Source organism: Ranitomeya imitator, chromosome 5 (assembly GCF_032444005.1).
Source record: "Ranitomeya imitator isolate aRanImi1 chromosome 5, aRanImi1.pri, whole genome shotgun sequence".
Lineage (NCBI taxonomy): Eukaryota > Metazoa > Chordata > Amphibia > Anura > Dendrobatidae > Ranitomeya > Ranitomeya imitator.
In genome coordinates this window covers 17,917,047-17,922,913 of record NC_091286.1, presented here as the reverse complement: position 1 = coordinate 17,922,913, position 5,867 = coordinate 17,917,047, and positions in this window count along the sequence as shown.

Sequence of the window (5,867 nt, the reverse complement as noted above, 5' to 3'; positions counted from 1 at the left end):
CACAGAATACAGAGCACAGAATACCGAGCGCAAAGTGCAGAGCACAGAACACAGAGCACAAAGTGCAGAGCCCAGAATACAGAGCACAGAGTGCAGAGCGCAAAGTGCAGAGCACAGAGCACAAAGTGCAGAGCACAGAACGCAGAGCACAGAATACAGAGCACAAAGTGCAGAGCACAGAACACAGAATACAGAGTGCAGAGCACAGAGTGCAAAGTGCAGAGCACAGAATACAGAGCACAGAATACAGAGCGCAAAGTGCAGAGCACAGAGCGCACAGTGCAGAGCACAGACCACAGAATAACGAGCGCAAAGTGCAGAGCACAGAACGCAGAGCACAAAGTGCAGAGCACAGAACATAGAGAGCAAAGTGCAGAGCGCAGAACACAGAGCACAGAACAAGAGCAGAGTGCAAAGTGCAGAATGCAGAGCGCAAAGTGCAGAGCACAAAGTACAGAACACAAAGTGCAGAGCCAGAGTGCAAAGTGCAGAGCACAGAGCGTAGCGCACAACAGATTAGTGATGAGCGAATATACTCATTGCTCGGGTTTTCCAGAGCACACTCAGGTGATCTCCGAGTATTTATGACTGCTCTGAGATTTAGTTTTCATCAGAGCAGCTGAATGAGTTACAGCTACTAGCCAGGCTGAGTACATATGGGGTTGCCTGGTTGCTAGGGAATCCCCACATGTAATCAAGCTGGCTAATAGCTGTAAATCATTCAGTTGCCGGGATGAAGACTAAATCTCTGAGCAGTCATAATACATACCTCCCAACCCTCCCCGATCCAGCGGGACTGTCTCGATTTTGACATTTGTATGGAGCGGAGCTGAATGTGCATGAGGTGTATGGAGCAGAGCCGTGTGTGTATGAGGGGTATGGAGCGGAGCTGAATGTGTACGGAGTGGAGCTGAATGTGTACGAGGTGTACGGAGCGGAGCCGTGTGTGTATGAGGTGTATGGAGCGGAGCTGAATGTGTACGAGATGCTCGGAGCGGAGCTGTGTGTGTATGAGGTGTATGGAGCGGAGCTGAATGTGTACGAGGTGTATGGAGCAGAGCCGTGTGTGTATGAGGTGTATGGAGTGGAGCTGAATGTGTACGGAGCGGAGCTGAATGTGTATGAGGTGTACGGAGCGGAGCTGTGTGTGTATGAGGTGTATGGAGCAGAGCTGAATGTGTACGAGGTGTATGGAGCAGAGCCGTGTGTGTATGAAGTGTATGGAGCGGAGCTGAGTGTGTACGAAGTGTACGGAGCGGAGCTGTGTGTGTATGAGGTGTATGGAGCGGAGTGCGTGTGTACGGATCGGAGCCGTGTGTGCAAAGTGTACGGAGCGCCGCCACGTGTGTAGGAGTAGCTATGTGTGGCCATTATACGGTACGAAGTATCATGTGTGGTCATTATACAGTATTGAGCATCATGTTCGGTCATTATATAGTATGGAGCACTGTGTGGCCATTTTTTTTTTGTTTATAATTATTCTTTAGGAAACAGTGTGATCAGCAGTGCTAAATGGGTGTGGATGGGACATGGATATGGGTGTGGTCAGAGCCGTGGTCTAAAATTGCGTTGCACGCCACAAACTTTGTCCCTCTTCCCCATCTTCAAAAGTTGGGAGGTCATAAATACTCAGAGACCACCCGAGCAACAAGTACACTCGCTCATCACCACAACAGATCATTCGCTTCATGTACAGTACCTTCCGGCAAACCCTGCACTGATTTCCCCACCAATACACTTTTCCTCCCCATAACAGCAATATCCACAGCGTCCCCATAACACCGGCAATACCTGCAGTGCCCCCATAATAACAGTGATATCCACAGTGCCCCATAATAACACTGATATCCACAGTGCCCCCATAATAACAGTGATATCCACAGTGCCCCCATAATAACAGTGATATCCACAGTGTCCCCATAATAACAGTGATATCCACAGTGTCCCATAATAACAGTGATATCCACAGTGTCCCCATAATAACAGTGATATCCACAGTGTCCCCATAATAACAGTGATATCCACAGTGTCCCCATAATAACAGCGATATCCACAGTGCCCCCATAATAACAGTGATATCCACAGTGTCCCCATAATAACAGTGATATCCACAGTGTCCCCATAATAACAGTGATATCCACAGTGCCCCCATAATAACAGCGATATCCACAGTGCCCCCATAATAACAGCGATATCCACAGTGTCCCCATAATAACAGTGATATCCACAGTGCCCCATAATAACAGTGATATCCACAGTGCCCCATAATAACAGTGATATCCACAGTGTCCCATAATAACAGTGATATCCACAGTGTCCCCATAATAACAGTGATATCCACAGTGTCCCCATAATAACAGTGATATCCACAGTGTCCCCATAATAACAGTGATATCCACAGTGTCCCCATAATAACAGTGATATCCACAGTGCCCCATAATAACAGTGATATCCACAGTGCCCCCATAATAACAGCGATATCCACAGTGCCCCCATAATAACAGTGATATCCACAGTGCCCCCATAATAACAGTGATATCCACAGTGCCCCATAATAACAGTGATATCCACAGTGTCCCATAATAACAGTGATATCCACAGTGCCCCCATAATAACAGTGATATCCACAGTGCCCCATAATAGTAACATAGTAACATAGTAACATAGTTAGTAAGGCCGAAAAAAGACATTTGTCCATCCAGTTCAGCCTATATTCCATCATAATAAATCCCCAGATCTACGTCCTTCTACAGAACCTAATAATTGTATGATACAATATTGTTCTGCTCCAGGAAGACATCCAGGCCTCTCTTGAACCCCTCGACTGAGTTCGCCATCACCACCTCCTCAGGCAAGCAATTCCAGATTCTCACTGCCCTAACAGTAAAGAATCCTCTTCTATGTTGGTGGAAAAACCTTCTCTCCTCCAGACGCAAAGAATGCCCCCTTGTGCCCGTCACCTTCCTTGGTATAAACAGATCCTCAGCGAGATATTTGTATTGTCCCCTTATATACTTATACATGGTTATTAGATCGCCCCTCAGTCGTCTTTTTTCTAGACTAAATAATCCTAATTTCGCTAATCTATCTGGGTATTGTAGTTCTCCCATCCCCTTTATTAATTTTGTTGCCCTCCTTTGTACTCTCTCTAGTTCCATTATATCCTTCCTGAGCACCGGTGCCCAAAACTGGACACAGTACTCCATGTGCGGTCTAACTAGGGATTTGTACAGAGGCAGTATAATGCTCTCATCATGTGTATCCAGACCTCTTTTAATGCACCCCATGATCCTGTTTGCCTTGGCAGCTGCTGCCTGGCACTGGCTGCTCCAGGTAAGTTTATCATTAACTAGGATCCCCAAGTCCTTCTCCCTGTCAGATTTACCCAGTGGTTTCCCGTTCAGTGTGTAATGGTGATATTGATTCCCTCTTCCCATGTGTATAACCTTACATTTATCATTGTTAAACCTCATCTGCCACCTTTCAGCCCAAGTTTCCAACTTATCCAGATCCATCTGTAGCAGAATACTATCTTCTCTTGTATTAACTGCTTTACATAGTTTTGTATCATCTGCAAATATCGATATTTTACTGTGTAAACCTTCTACCAGATCATTAATGAATATGTTGAAGAGAACAGGTCCCAATACTGACCCCTGCGGTACCCCACTGGTCACAGCGACCCAGTTAGAGACTATACCATTTATAACCACCCTCTGCTTTCTATCACTAAGCCAGTTACTAACCCATTTACACACATTTTCCCCCAGACCAAGCATTCTCATTTTGTGTACCAACCTCTTGTGCGGCACGGTATCAAACGCTTTGGAAAAATCGAGATATACCACGTCCAATGACTCACCGTGGTCCAGTCTATAGCTTACCTCTTCATAAAAACTGATTAGATTGGTTTGACAGGAGCGATTTCTCATAAACCCATGCTGATATGGAGTTAAACAGTTATTCTCATTGAGATAATCCAGAATAACATCCCTCAGAAACCCTTCAAATATTTTACCAACAATAGAGGTTAGACTTACTGGCCTATAATTTCCAGGTTCACTTTTAGAGCCCTTTTTGAATATTGGCACCACATTTGCTATGCGCCAGTCCTGCGGAACAGACCCTGTCGCTATAGAGTCACTAAAAATAAGAAATAATGGTTTATCTATTACATTACTTAGTTCTCTTAGTACTCGTGGGTGTATGCCATCCGGACCCGGAGATTTATCTATTTTAATCTTATTTAGCCGGTTTCGCACCTCTTCTTGGGTTAGATTGGTGACCCTTAATATAGGGTTTTCATTGTTTCTTGGGATTTCACCTAGCATTTCATTTTCCACCGTGAATACCGTGGAGAAGAAGGTGTTTAATATGTTAGCTTTTTCCTCGTCATCTACAACCATTCTTTCCTCACTATTTTTTAAGGGGCCTACATTTTCAGTTTTTATTCTTTTACTATTGATATAGTTGAAGAACAGTTTGGGATTAGTTTTACTCTCCTTAGCAATGTGCTTCTCTGTTTCCTTTTTGGCAGCTTTAATTAGTTTTTTAGATAAAGTATTTTTCTCCCTATAGTTTTTTAGAGCTTCAATGGTGCCATCCTGCTTTAGTAGTGCAAATGCTTTCTTTTTACTGTTAATTGCCTGTCTTACTTCTTTGTTTAGCCACATTGGGTTTTTCCTATTTCTAGTCCTTTTATTCCCACAAGGTATAAACCGCTTACACTGCCTATTTAGGATGTTCTTAAACATTTCCCATTTATTATCTGTATTCTTATTTCTGAGGATATTGTCCCAGTCTACCAGATTAAGGGCATCTCTAAGCTGGTCAAACTTTGCCTTCCTAAAGTTCAATGTTTTTGTGACTCCCTGACAAGTCCCCCTAGTGAAAGACAGGTGAAACTGCACAATATTGTGGTCGCTATTTCCTAAATGCCCAACCACCTGCAGATTTGTTATTCTGTCAGGTCTATTAGATAGTATTAGGTCTAAAAGTGCTGCTCCTCTGGTTGGATTCTGCACCAATTGTGAAAGATAATTTTTCTTGGTTATTAGCAGAAACCTGTTGCCTTTATGGGTTTCACAGGTTTCTGTTTCCCAGTTAATATCCGGGTAGTTAAAGTCCCCCATAACCAGGACCTCATTATGGGTTGCAGCTTCATCTATCTGCTTTAGAAGTAGACTTTCCATGCTTTCTGTTATATTTGGGGGTTTGTAACAGACCCCAATGAGAATTTTGTTACCATTTTTCCCTCCATGAATTTCAACCCATATGGACTCGACATCCTCATTCCCTTCGCTAATATCCTCCCTTAAAGTGGACTTTAGACAAGACTTTACATAGAGACAAACCCCTCCTCCTCTCCGATTTTTACGATCCTTTCTAAACAGACTGTAACCCTGTAAGTTAACTGCCCAGTCATAGCTTTCATCTAACCATGTCTCGGTTATTCCCACTATGTCAAAGTTACCTGTAGATATTTCTGCTTCTAGTTCTTCCATCTTGTTTGTCAGGCTTCTGGCGTTTGCGAGCATGCAGTTTAGAGGATTTTGTTTTGTTCCAATCTCCTCACTGTGGATTGTTTTAGAAATGTTCTTACCTCCCTTCTGAGTATGTTTTCCTGGGTCGTCTTTGTTCGAGTCTAATGTTTTTCTTCCCGTCCCCTCTTCTTCTAGTTTAACGCCCTCCTGATGAGTGTAGCGAGTCTTCTGGCGAATGTGTGTTTCCCAGGTTTGTTGAGGTGTAGTCCGTCTCTGGCGAGGAGTCCATCATACCAGTAATTCACACCGTGGTCCAGGAATCCAAATCCTTGTTGTCTGCACCATCGTCTTAGCCAGTTGTTTGCATCAAGGATCCTGTTCCAT